We start from the raw sequence: 14,400 nt of genomic DNA, 5'->3' as shown, positions 1-14,400 counted from the left end.
ATTCACATATTTGTGTGAGGAAGGTAACAAAAGTTCACTAAAGTACAATATATTAACTTTGAATATCCTTGTTCTGATTGTTCAATCATGTTGTGTGTCTGATACCTGTACCTGTTTGGCAAAGCAGTATATAGTTACTGCCTACATTTTTGGCTGTGCATGTGTGATTCTGATGGGAATATTATATTTTTATATCTGTGTGTAGATTTTTTCAGCAATAATTGAGTTTATCCTTCTGTGCAGTATTTAAGGTTTTGGTAATTCATCATTTATTTGTATTTGTGCAGTTACCAGGTTATAAATAAACAAATAAATAAATGTAACATCAGAAGAGATGTACAATGACAGTAAAATGTGTGAAAGTAATGGAATGTAAAAAATGTGTGTGAGTCTCCACAGGTATAAAGCGGCTGTATACCATAAGGAAAAGGAGCAATGGATGAAATACATAAAGTGCTTACTGTCCAAAACGACAATGAGTCATGTTCGGCGTAACATAAATATTCAGTGAGTTAACCCTTCGAACTCGACAAACGCAACATGCGTTTTTCGTACCTATTAATCTGAAGCTCTTAACTTTGGACATGCATAATGCACAGACAAGAATCATATGTCTTTGGAATCAAGAGAACTATCAGCTAACTTCACCAAGTCACCATATGGATGCAAAATCAAAGATTTCTGCCTGACACTAAGCATGTACTCCTCTGTCACGTCACCGGTGGGAAGTAGGACCCAAATGCAAGCTGTAGGGCAGAATCCCCTTCGTGGGGTTTTATTGACAGGCAGGTTTGGGCACAGAGACGCAAACAGACAAGGAGACAACTGGAGAAGATAGGACTGGGCACTTTACCAGACTAAGGAATGGGAAAACACAAGGAAGCTGATAGTGACTGACAGAAGGGGAGGAACATGGGATGAGACTAATAGACATCAAGCGTGGCTCATCAGGGAGGAGAACTGGAGGGTAAGGTTGACTAAATGGGCAAGACATGACCGTAAATGCCCCCCTCCCAATCCTGTGCCCTCTGGGTACAAGGGCATCATTAAGGGGACACACAGACCAGGGCAAAACCAAGGACAACAGGGGAGACTAACCCCCAGGACACAACTCATGACAGGCCAGGTAATCCAACAGGGATGCTGACTATGGACCAAAAGACAGACAGTGGGTGTCAGTGGGTAAGTGGGAACAAAGGAAACAGAAGAAGGAGACAAAAGGGAGGGATTGGGCATCAAAAGGACCAAAGACGGCACAGGGACAGACAAGGCAGGACACAACCAGACAAGACAGGCAAGTAATGGAACCAGTGCAACAATAATATGGCCAGGAGAGGGGAACCTAAAGCGGGAAGCAAGAGTGACTGGAGTGGGGGCTGGAACAGTGAAATCGGGCTAAGAGGTGAAACCAGGGAGAGCCACGGGGAAGCAAGACTACAGACCAAAGACTGAGGTATTAGGAGGGGCAAGACACTAGGTAGCATGGGAGGTAAAGTGAACAGTTCAGGGCCTCTGATGGGCTCCGGGGTGCCGCAGAAGGGTCACGGCCAGGGGGGCCTTTGGAATCCTGTCTGGGTCTGTAGAAGCTGTACTCGTCTGCGGCAGCCGAGGGAAGAACAGCATCGGTAGACGGCGAGGGGTTGGCAGAGTCGGAGGGTGTCGAGGGGCAGGCAGGACAGGAACTGGACCAAACCAGGGACCCTGCAAAACAAAAACACAGGCCAGTATCAGAGCCATAAGGAGACCGGAGGTGGTTCCTTTTGGGAACCATTGGATGGGGTACCCTGAAAGACCATCTTGGACCAAGCCTGGATCAGGAGGCAGGTCTGGGTAGCATACCCTCGTTTTTTCCTCCCGGAGCTGAGCCCACGACTGGATTTCTGTTGACCCTGCCGTTGTCGCGGCGATAGCCTCCTCGGCTGGGGAAACTTTGGCCACGGGGCTGACACCACGGAGTGGGACTCAGGTCAAGACCTGGAGGCTCCCACTCCATGTCCTCCGGGGGAATGTCCTCCAGGTCAGCCCCCTCTGGGCTGGCATTGTCCGGAGAGTCTGATGCCAGGCTGGTGATGCCTTAATCCATACTAAATGTAATTAAACATAATGAAATTTAAAAGAATAAAATGGTAATTAGAGGAAAATTTAACGTGTAAGTTTTAAAAAAATGGGCTTTTCCTTTTATCCAGATGTCTGCAAGCGCTGTGACTCTGTGATGAATGGTGACGTATGAGATCCTGAGAATGGGCGACGCTTCCAAGGATGGGTGGCAGGTGGCATTTCCCAGGAATTGCAGGCTGGAGATGCCTGAGGAGCTCTCCTGGAGGGAAGACAGAAAGAGAAGAAGGGAACAAGCAGGGGCTGTGGGGAGAAAAAGACTGCAGAACCAGTTTAAGTTGTACAGGTGGATTGCACAAATGCCCTCAAGTCTTGGTCCACGAGGGTTCCCGTTTTTAATTTACAAAAAAAACAATAAATTTTTAATAAATCTTAAGGCTTATCATTAACATCTTTCTAATAGTTAAAACACATACAATCGATTAACTTACCTGGTGATTTTGGAACTTCCGACTCCAAAGCAAAATGTAAAGTAAATGCAGCGTTTTACTTGGGGAAAAGGGATAAATTAAAGGGTTAACTTTGGAATCTAAAACAAAAACAGCAATATCATATCAAGGGTCTTCAATACCTTTTTCCTGTGTCTGCTCCCTTTACATGTAGATACTGAATGTGAAAAAGGCAAGAGCTGGACAGGCCCTGCCTTATTGAGTTGAGGGAATGCAAACAACCCCGCATGCGAGTGGGGAGAAACCAGGCACAAACGCAGTAGGCCTCAGAACAAAGGTAGCTTTATTTCATGGGGCCTTTCCAGCCTCACCTCAAGCTGTTACCCCTCTCTCTTGGCCTTGACATGCCTATAATCCACACAGGCCACAGCATGACAAAAACAACAAAAAAATAAATAAATAAATAAAAAACAAACAACAATTAGACCAAAAGAAAGACCACCAACCACCCTTTTTACTCTAATCCCCTGCCCTTATATACGGCTTCCCATTAAACTAATTGGGACAGCCCAACGACAAGGGGAAACCAGTTGGAGTTTCATGTACTAACAACATATATTACAACACATACATTTAACATGGAACACATCATAATAGCTGGCCCTTAAGCATTACCGTCCCCTGCTCTTTCACACAGAACATCCCACCTCACACAACAAAAGCAAGAACAAACAACCTTTCTCACCTATTTCCCCCCCCCCCTTTTGTGCCAAACCTTCACCTTCCCCTGTTCCACCCTGGGCTATAAGGGAACCTTCCCCAGACGGCGCGCGCTTCCGCAGGGAACCCATATGCCGAGGGACCAGAGGAAACAGCAACCGGGGTGGAAGTTGGTGAGAGACTTCTGCTGATTTACCCAAGTTCTCCCTTTACCATGGCCGATGGATAAAACTAGAACAGTGGGTACCTCACAGCTCTAAGTTATTGCCTTGAATAAAGAAAGAAATAAACCAAACAGCACACTAAGCATGGACTATTATTTTGTGGTGCGCAGGGGATGATGGGATGTGTAGTCCGCCAATTCAATAAACTTCAACACACAATACACTACCATAAACCACTAACATCGGACTCCTTGACCCCCCAAATGCTACTACCAACCCAAGTCATAGAGAAACCCCTTCCCTTTTTACACTGATATAAACACGTACCTTTAAAATATATTATGTTTAGTTTATAAGCTTATTTCATTATAACAAACAAGCACAATCCATAAGTGCACTAGGCCTAACACATGGTTCAGAAGCCTCCTACCCCACCTTACACCAGCCACATGGACACCATCTGTCCAACTGGGCAACCTCAGCGTCTTGTGCCTCCTGAAACGCCACCTCAGTTTCTTCTTCTTCCTCACATCCTTCTTCCTGAATGGTTTCCAGCCATGATCTGCCTCCTTGAGACACAATAGATCCCAAAGCATTCCCTCTACTTTTCTCTCCTTCTCCCTTAACCTCCTCCACATTCACTCCTACCTCACATCCATTCTCCTCACCTCCATTTACCATATGCATTCCATTCATACCAGCCTCCGCCCCCTCCATCTCACCATTGGAGGCCCCTTTCTGATACCTCCACATTTTCCCAAGTAGCCCTTCCCAATCCCTCCTTATCCCCCCCAACCTGGACAGTGGGGGTGTCGCTCGTGAGCACTCCTCCACACCGTCTCCCCAGTCGATCACCTCGTCACACAGGTTCCAGGCATCCCAGTACTGGGTGTTGATCCAGGTAACCGCTGTCTGAATATGCTTTCTGAGGAGTAAATGATAGATAGTTAACCAGATATTTACAGTGATAATTAAATGAATAAAGACCAGACAGATCTTCAACCATACAGAAAATACAGTTGCTATGATTATTATAATCATGGGCGTAAACTTTACTTCTGTCATTATTATTGTAGCATGGAGACTGTGTCATTATGCTTATTTTCAAAGTTTTTCTCAGGTTCAGTGACAAAGCAGATTTTTCTTCAAAACTATTTATTGCATTTTTTGTTATGTTGTTTACGGTCAAGCCATCAACATTCAATAAAATTTAAACATGACTATTATTGTGAAAAAGATATAAAAAAAAGTAATGTTTTGTATCAAAATCAACAATTAAATAATCAATTTACAGTAACTGTTCTATGCAACAAAAAAAAACATCTGCAATTTAAAGCAAACTTACATTAATGAATAGACACTAAACAAAAGTACCAAATGTGTTTTTCCTGGTATCACTGGGCCCCACAAACTCTTGGCATATGTTGTTTATGTTAAAGTTGTCCAGCTCGTCTTTCTGCATATTGCAGACTAACAGACTGTGAAGTCTGTCTTGGCCCATAGTAGCCCTTAGCCACGTCTTTAGTCTGCGCAATGCACTGAAGCTCCTCTCAGCTTCACATGAGGACACTGGAACCACCAACAAAATTCTGACAAGGACCTCAATCTGGTCAAACAAGCCTGAAGGGCCAGTGCTTTGGACAGGATCTTAGTCCGTATTCAATAAGCCTTTAGGTGAAAGGAGGTGTAAGAATGAGGATCTTTCCCCTTTTTTAGCATGAGAAATATTAGCTTGGGCAAGAGGTTCAGGTTGTTGAACATGTCCAATAGGAGAGAGGACAACTGGGGCCACTTTTTATAGAACTCTGAAGGAAAGCCATCGGGTTGGTGAGCCTGTGATGTTCATCTACTGAACAGCCACAACTCAGAAAACATTAAAGAAATTGTTCATCCAAAAAAAAATTCTGTCCTTATCCCTTCAATAAAAGCACAACACACTTACCTGACACTGTACATCTGAATGGCCCTGCTCTACCTGTCCCTCAATAATTTCTGTCTCCTTTTCCTGCGATTGATATTGTGACATTAGTATTGTCATAAACACCCATTCTAAAAGCCAAATTGCCATAATATGTGAACTTTTCGTAGTTACTTGGCGTTTAGGTGCACTGAAAAATGTTCCTATGTCCATTTTCCTTTTCTCTGTCATTTTATCTAGTTTATCACACTGCAAGGCAAGGCGAGTTTATTTATGCTGTAGCCATTTTATACACAATGGTAATTAAAAGTGCTTTACACAAAGAAAGTAAAACTATCATGAAATAATCACAACAATAAAAACAAGGAATTAAAAAACGTTTAAATTTGTATTTAAAATGAATTAAGACACTTAAGAACAGAATAGAAACTGATTATACAAAAAAATACAGTGGGGTCAGTTTGGACGTAGCACAGTGCTCATTTAGTAAATGCACAGCTAAACAATATGCTAACTGTGGCCGTTAATGTTAAGTTAATATTATGCTAAGTCGTCACAAATAAAACAATGCACTGGAAACTGCTTTGGCGCGTTAGTTGCAGTGCACTACGGAACAAGTTATTGTAAACAAGCGAACGTTAACTACACAAGTAATATTTTAATCGCTAATATATCAAATTCATGGTAAATTACATCGGTAATCAGCATTTTTGCCGAAACTAATTTATGAATGAGTATGCATTAACTACATTAAAGATAATCTCTTTATTTAAAGTGAATAAAATACCCTACTTGCTGGAATTCAACGTTAATAGATCCGCAGCCACACACCTGACTCGTGTGTGTAGAGTAGGTAAGATGAACTGGGAAAGCAGGCAGCGGGCCAAACCACTGTGAGGAATGGGGGGGGACGCAACTGTTTCTAAATGCATTGTTTGCGTTTGTTTTATTTTCTACTTACAGAATTATTTTAGGTATACAAACATATATTTTTCATAATAGAGAGTGCGTTTTTTAAAATTATTTATTGGGGGGGGACAACTCTCGGATGGGGGTGGGGGGGCATGTTCCCTCCGTCCCCTCCGCGATTTACACCCATGATTATAATGAGTAATTGTGGGGTTTATTGCTTCCGTAGGATAAGCGGTTTGGAAAATGGATGGATGGATGGATGGATTATAATGAATAATTGTGGGGTTTATTGCTTTCAGGATAGGCTCCGGACACCCCGAGACCCAGTAAGATACGCGGTTTGGAAAATGGAAATGGAAATTGTGGGGTTTACAGAAAAAAAAACTGTGCTAGCGATTATAACTAACATGGAATAGGAAACAACAGCCCTCCACAAGTGAAAACCCAGATGAATGCTACTGAGAACTGTGTTAACACTGATGAAACTAAGAGTATTTTTTTAATTCTGTGCAACATTGTTTTTTTTTTTTAATGTAATAGTCAGCTTGAAGCATTTACCTTATTACGAAAGCAATGCCCCAAATTACTTAAACATTTTAGGTAAACATTTTACCATCCATTACCGTAAGGGTTCCCAGCCCCCGGTCAGTGTACCGGTACAGTCCGCGCTCAGTGCTCAGGGGGGGGCGGGCTGTGCCTACCGTCCTGTTTATTACGGGTTCGCGCCGTATTAAAAAGAAAACTGTCTGTATTGTTTAGTGCCGGATTTCCGTTCGCATAGCCAATCTCCCACCATTCCGCATATTTTATCGTGGACACCCCGGCAAATTACACCGCCGTTTTAAGGATCAGTGACATTTTTTGAAGTTTGGGAAGATTTTACTAACCAAATAGCTGTCTATCATCATCACTTCGATATAAGAGCACCCCCAATAAAAATAAAGACCACAAGTTTTAATGACATTAAAAACATGCAATAATTTTATCGACATGTACTACATTAGTATAGTATAAAAGAGTAAATAATCAAAGTAACAATATAATTTGAAGAATAAAACGAAATTTTGGAGAGCTAACAAACTGCTCACTTGAGCGCCATTTTCATTCGTAGAGTTTGCTGTGCTGCAAACGGTAAAGAATATTTATGTTGTTTCTATGGAAACTACTCCCACTGTCCGCTTAACATTAATGTAATAGTACGTACGTTGAAATTGGCTAATGAGTTGTATTACGCTACGTGCGTATTACGTCATAACTCGTGCGTAACGTCCATTTAACCGGGGAATGTCGAAGACGTGCTATGTAGTTCAGATGTAGAAAGTTCTACGTTTCTTTTAAATGTTAAAGAAAGTTTTATAAAAACAAATTGTATAGCGAATGTTCAGTACAATAGGAAGCGTTATTTTGTTCAATATGCAAATGGAGCCGAGGCATAACATTTAAAGGAATGTTATTCAAAGGTAATAAGCTTCCACCACACTGCAGCTTAAATACACGCGTAATGAGGCAAAATACCGCTTTCGTAAATTAATTACATGATACGTGAATGTCCTGCTTTGTCTTCCAATAAGGTAAGCTCGGTGGCTATAAAAACTCATACATTTAGCTGATACAAATTAATTTTGTACTTTGGAAAAAAAAGTAGTTGATTTTTGGCTTGTTGAGCCTTCCACATATGACAAACCACAAGATGGCACTGCCTGAGCAGGCTTTTAGAAATGTACTGGAGTGACACTAGCAGGCAAGCAAGTTACTTTGCAAGTTCTAGAGCACAGCAATGGTGTTTGACATTCTGTTAGCTATATACGCAGGGATGGATATAACTGGTAAGCAAGTACGCATTCACCTTCAAAAGCGATATGTGCAGCAATCGGTTGTTGTAACAGTGTGAATTCGTACGTACTTTATGTGCATTTGCGGCGATATGACAAGAAATTACCGTGCATTTTAACCTCTATTTTCCTTACTTCTTTATATTACGTTTTCTCTGCTTTATTTCAGTCAGTCTAACATATTGCGCCACAGCCTTCAACCCGAATTTTCATAGCAGACTTCAGTTAGGAGTACGCCTTAGTAATGATTAACCTGGGACTCACCAGGGAGGTGTGGGGGGATACTATTGTAAATTGCTTAGTTTTAACTATAACAGCCTTAATAATCCTATCAAACACAGTGAAATACTGCAATACCTTTATCGCTGAAGGTCTCGTATGATGCTCTTTCAAGAAACTCATTTTAAACCATCAGACGACAGAGGTGTGGATGGGCAGATTACATCTATCATTCTACAATCTTTCTGCTTTAGAGCAAGGGATGTAGCAATATTGTTGCATACATCTATTCCCTTTGTTCTTTGCATATCTGATGTGTATTCCCGATCCAAATGGGAGATCTGTCATAATTACTAGTTTATTGTTCATTACGCCTGTACTATTGGTTAACGCATGTGCTCCTAATTGCGATGATGATATTTTCTTTAAGCTTCAGTTCTCACTGGTACCTGATACCTCTAAATGTCACCTTTTCTTGGGGAGTGATTTAAATTGTCGCTTTAATCCGAAATTAGATCATCCATCCCCCAAGATAGCTCTGCCTTCAAAATCTGTCAAAATGATCAATTCTTTTACCAAAGAATTTGTGTCAGGTGTTTCACAATTCTTTAATCCCACTCGAAAAGAGTATAGTTTTTTTTCTCTCAGATTCATCACACGTTTACCCAAATTGACTATTTCTTAGTTGATAAGACTTCTTGCTCAATATCTAAGTAGCTATGATAAAATAGCTTTCTCAGATCATGCTCCAGTCTCCTCGAAAATTTTGTTAGAACATGGTGTCCTTGACGGTTCAACACTCAGTTGCTTTCTTTGTTGATTTTGTTTCACAACAATTGCCAATTTTCTTTCTTTAAATAAATCTCCAGATGTATTTGTTTCCATATCGCTGGAAACCTTGCAGACTGATACCAGTGGGCAGATTATCTGATATGTAAGCAATGATAGAGAGCTGTGGAAAGAGAAGATGGCATATTTAACACAGCGTGAAGCAGATCTTGACAATTGATCTCTACTGATGTTTATAAGGAGCATCTAACGATACTAGCAGAGTATGAATTTCTAGTGTCTCAACACACTGCTGAACTACTGATGCAAACAATGGTCTCATTATTACGAGCAGATCCTCTAGAAATTAATAATGCATTCAAGCATTTTTACATCTCTCTTTTCTCCTCTCTCTTGTTGTCTAGAGTTCAATAGTTTCTTTAGGGATTTAGCCATTCCTTCATAGGAATGTGTGGCTGTGATTGATTTAGATGTCACTATCACTCTCACTGTAACTTAACTGACCACCATGGCGGCTGCTTCGCAAAGTGGTTAATGTCCCAGACCCGATGGCTTTCCTTCCGAGTTCTATAAAAAGTTATGGCCCCAGTTGTTTTCTCTCCTATTGGACATGTTCAACAACCTGAACCTCTTGCCCAAGCTAATATTTCTCATGCTAAAAAAGGGGAAAGATCCTCATTCTTACACCTCCTTTTACCTAAAGGCTTATTGAATACGGACTAAGATCCTGTCCAAAGCACTGGCCCTTCAGGCTTGTTTGACCAGATTGAGGTCCTTGTCAGAATTTTGTTGGTGGTTCCAGTGTCCTCATGTGAAGCTGAGAGGAGCTTCAGTGCATTGCGCAGACTAAAGACGTGGCTAAGGGCTACTATGGGCCAAGATGGACTTAACAGTCTGTTAGTCTGCAATATGCAGAAAGACGAGCTGGACAACTTTAACATAAACAACATATGCCAAGAGTTTGTGGGGCCCAGTGATACCAGGAAAAACACATTTGGTACTTTTGTTTAGTGTCTATTCATTAATGTAAGTTTGCTTTAAATTGCAGATGTTTTTTTTGCATAGAACAGTTACTGTAAATTGATTATTTAATTGTTGATTTTGATACAAAACATTACTTATTTGATATCTTTTTCACAATAATAGTCATGTTTAAATTTTATTGTATGGCTTGACCGTAAACAACATAACAAAAAATGCAATAAATAGTTTTGAAGAAAAATCTGCTTTGTCATTGAACCTGAGAAAAACTTTGAAAATAAGCATAATGACACAGTCTCCATGCTACAATAATAATGACAGAAGTAAAGTTTTTCACTGTGGGGACAAATCTTCATAAGTACAATTTGACTGTATAATTTGTGTCCCCTTCAAAAACTGCTTATGAGAAATGTTATATTTATTGTCCCCCCGTACTGTTAAATAAAATTTACGCCCATGATTATAATAATTATAGCAACTGTATTTTCTGTATGGTTGAAGATCTGTCTGGTCTTTATTCATTTAATTATCACTGTAAATATCTGGTTAACTATCTATCATTTACTCCTCAGAAAGCAAATTCAGACAGCGGTTGCCTGGATCAACACCCAGTACTGGGATGCCTGGAACCTGTGTGACGAGGTGATCGACTGGGGAGACGGTGTGGAGGAGTGCTCACGAGCGACACCCCCACTGTCCAGGTTGGGGGGGATAAGGAGGGATTGGGAAGGGCTACTTGGGAAAATGTGGAGGTATCAGAAAGGGGCCTCCAATGGTGAGATGGAGGGGGCGGAGGCTGGTATGAATGGAATGCATATGGTAAATGGAGGTGAGGAGAATGGATGTGAGGTAGGAGTGAATGTGGAGGAGGTTAAGGGAGAAGGAGAGAAAAGTAGAGGGAATGCTTTGGGATCTATTGTGTCTCAAGGAGGCAGATCATGGCTGGAAACCATTCAGGAAGAAGGATGTGAGGAAGAAGAAGAAACTGAGGTGGCGTTTCAGGAGGCACAAGACGCTGAGGTTGCCCAGTTGGACAGATGGTGTCCATGTGGCTGGTGTAAGGTGGGGTAGGAGGCTTCTGAACCATGTGTTAGGCCTAGTGCACTTATGGATTGTGCTTGTTTGTTATAATGAAATAAGCTTATAAACTAAACATAATATATTTTAAAGGTACGTGTTTATATCAGTGTAAAAAGGGAAGGGGTTTCTCTATGACTTGGGTTGGTAGTAGCATTTGGGGGGTCAAGGAGTCCGATGTTAGTGGTTTATGGTAGTGTATTGTGTGTTGAAGTTTATTGAATTGGCGGACTACACATCCCATCATCCCCTGCGCACCACAAAATAATAGTCCATGCTTAGTGTGCTGTTTGGTTTATTTCTTTCTTTATTCAAGGCAATACCTTAGAGCTGTGAGGTACCCACTGTTCTAGTTTTATCCATCGGCCATGGTAAAGGGAGAACTTGGGTAAATCAGCAGAAGTCTCTCACCAACTTCCACCCCGGTTGCTGTTTCCTCTGGTCCCTCGGCATATGGGTTCCCTGCGGAAGCGCGTGCCGTCTGGGGAAGGTTCCCTTATAGCCCAGGGTGGAACAGGGGAAGGTGAAGGTTTGGCACAAAAGGGGGGGGGGGGGGGAAATAGGTGAGAAAGGTTGTTTGTTCTTGCTTTTGTTGTGTGAGGTGGGATGTTCTGTGTGAAAGAGCAGGGGATGGTAATGCTTAAGGGCCAGCTATTATGATGTGTTCCATGTTAAATGTATGTGTTGTAATGTATGTTGTTAGTACATGAAACTCCAACTGGTTTCCCCTTGTCGTTGGGCTGTCCCAATTAGTTTAATGGGAAGCCGTATATAAGGGCAGGGGATTAGAGTAAAAAGGGTGGTTGGTGGTCTTTCTTTTGGTCTAATTGTTGTTTGTTTTTATTTATTTAATTTTTTTTGTTGTTTTTGTCATGCTGTGGCCTGTGTGGATTATCGGCATGTCAAGGCCAAGAGAGAGGGGTAACAGCTTGAGGTGAGGCTGGAAAGGCCCCATGAAATAAAGCTACCTTTGTTCTGAGGCCTACTGCGTTTGTGCCTGGTTTCTCCCCACTCGCATGCGGGGTTGTTTGCATTCCCTCAACTCAATAAGGCAGGGCCTGTCCAGCTCTTGCCTTTTTCACATTCAGTATCTACATGTAAAGGGAGCAGACACAGGAAAAAGGTATTGAAGACCCTTGATATGATATTGCTGTTTTTGTTTTAGATTCCAAAGTTAACCCTTTAATTTATCCCTTTTCCCCAAGTAGAACGCTGCATTTACTTTACATTTTGCTTTGGAGTCGGAAGTTCCAAAATCACCAGGTAAGTTAATCGATTGTATGTGTTTTAACTACTAGAAAGATGTTAATGATAAGCCTTAAGATTTATTTAAAATTAATTTATTGTTTTTTTTTTGTAAATTAAAAACGGGAACCCTCGTGGACCAAGACTTGAGGGCATTTGTACAATCCACCTGTACAACTTTAACTGGTTCTGCAGTCTTTTTCTTCGCACAGCCTCTGCTTGTTCCCTTCTTCTCTTTCTGTCTTCCCTCCAGGAGAGCTCCTCAGGCATCTCCTGCCTGTAATTCCTGGGAAATGCCACCTGCCACCCATCCTTGGAAGCGTCGCCCATTCTCAGGATCTCATGCGTCACCATTCATCACAGTCACAGCGCTTGCAGACATCTGGGTAAAAGGAAAAGCCCATTTTTTTTAAAACTTGCACGTTAAATTTTCCTCTAATTACCATTTTATTCTTTTAAATTTCATTATGTTTATTTACATTTAGTATGGATTAAGGCACAGTCAGCCTGGATTAAGGCATCACCAGCCTGGCATCAGACTCTCCGGACAATGCCAGCCCAGAGGGGGCTGACCTGGAGGACATTCCCCCGGAGGACATGGAGTGGGAGCCTCCAGGTCTTGACCTGAGTCCCACTCCGTGCTGTCAGCCCCGTGGCCAAAGTTTCCCCAACCGAGGAGGCTATCGCCGCGACAACGGCAGGGTCAACAGAAATCCAGTCGTGGGCTCAGCTCCGGGAGGAAAAAACGAGGGTATGCTACCCAGACCTGCCTCCTGATCCAGGCTTGGTCCAAGATGGTCTTTCAGGGTATCCCATCCAATGGTTCCCAAAAGGAACCACCTCCGGTCTCCTCATGGCGCAGGTACTGACCTGTGCTTTTGTTTTGCAGGGTCCCTGGTTTGGTCCAGTTCCTGTCCTGCCTGACCCTCGACACCCTCCGACTCTGCCAACCCCTCGCCGTCTACCGATGCTGTTCTTCCCTCGGCTGCCGCAGACGAGTGGAGCTTCTACAGACCCAGACAGGATTCCAAAGGCCCCCCTGGCCGTGACCCTTCTGCGGCACCCCGGAGCCCATCAGAGGCCCTGAACTGTTCACTTTACCTCCCATGCTACCTAGTGTCTTGCCCCTCCTAATACCTCAGTCTTTGGTCTGTAGTCTTGCTTCCCCGTGGCTCTCCCTGGTTTCACCTCTTAGCCCGATTTCACCGTTCCAGCCCCCACTCCAGTCACTCTTGCTTCCCGCTTTAGGTTCCCCTCTCCTGGCCATATTATTGTTGCACTGGTTCCGTTGCTTGCCTGTCTTGTCTGGTTGTGTCCTGCCTTGTCTGTCCCTGTGCCGTCTTTGGTCCTTTTGATGCCCAATCCCTCCCTTTTGTCTCCTCCTACTGTGTCCTTTGTTCCCACTGACACCCACTGTGTGTCTTTTGGTCCATAGTCAGCATCCCTGTTGGATTACCTGGCCTGTCATGATTTGTGTCCTGGGGGTTAGTCTCCCCTGTTGTCCTTGGTTTTGCCCTGGTCTGTGTGTCCCCTCAATGATGCCCTTGTACCCGGAGGGCACAGGATTGGGAGGGGGGCGTTTACTGTCATATCTTGCCCATTTAATCAACCTTACCCTCCAGTTCTCCTCCCTGATGAGCCACGCTTGGTGTCTATTAGTCTCATCCCATGTTCCTCCCCTTCTGTCAGTCACTATCAGCTTCCTTGTGTTTTCCCATTCCTTAGTCTGGTAAAGTGCCCAGTCCTATCTTCTCCAGTTGTGTCCTTGTCTGTTTGCGTCTCTGTGCCCAAACCTGCCTGTCAATAAAACCCCACGAAGGGGATTCTGCCCTACAGCTTGCATTTGGGTCCTACTTCCCACCGGTGACGTGACAGAGGAATACATGCTTAGTGCCAGGCAGAAATCTTTGATTTTGCATCCATATGGTGACTTGGTGAAGTTAGCTGATAGTTCTCTTGATTCCAAAGACATATGATTCTTGTCTGTGCATTATGCATGTCCAAAGTTAAGAGCTTCAGATTAATAGGTACGAAAAACG

At 42.8% G+C, this 14,400-nt stretch overlaps 2 long non-coding RNA genes across 3 annotated transcripts; one reads left to right on the top strand and one right to left on the bottom strand.

Moving 5' to 3' along the window:
• Positions 1–1,045: 1,045 nt before the first annotated feature.
• LOC125722392 (uncharacterized) lies at positions 1,046–4,280 on the bottom strand. Of its 2 annotated transcripts, none has more exons than XR_007386353.1 (3): positions 2,547–4,280; positions 1,784–2,317; positions 1,046–1,701 (listed from the first exon to the last, which is right to left on the bottom strand). It is a non-coding gene; the product is annotated as an uncharacterized LOC125722392 (long non-coding RNA). The 2 variants fall into 2 exon arrangements; XR_007386354.1 differs by having other exon boundaries at positions 1,840–2,317.
• Positions 4,281–12,628: 8,348 nt separating this feature from the next.
• On the top strand, positions 12,629–14,193 carry LOC125722395 (uncharacterized). The gene is made up of 3 exons (XR_007386357.1): positions 12,629–12,747; positions 12,847–13,112; positions 13,251–14,193. It is a non-coding gene; the product is annotated as an uncharacterized LOC125722395 (long non-coding RNA).
• The last annotated feature ends 207 nt before the right edge of the window (positions 14,194–14,400 follow it).

Source organism: Brienomyrus brachyistius, unplaced genomic scaffold (assembly GCF_023856365.1).
Source record: "Brienomyrus brachyistius isolate T26 unplaced genomic scaffold, BBRACH_0.4 scaffold38, whole genome shotgun sequence".
Lineage (NCBI taxonomy): Eukaryota > Metazoa > Chordata > Actinopteri > Osteoglossiformes > Mormyridae > Brienomyrus > Brienomyrus brachyistius.
The sequence above is the reverse complement of the archived record's forward strand: the minus strand, read 5'-3'. Positions and strand labels throughout refer to the sequence as shown.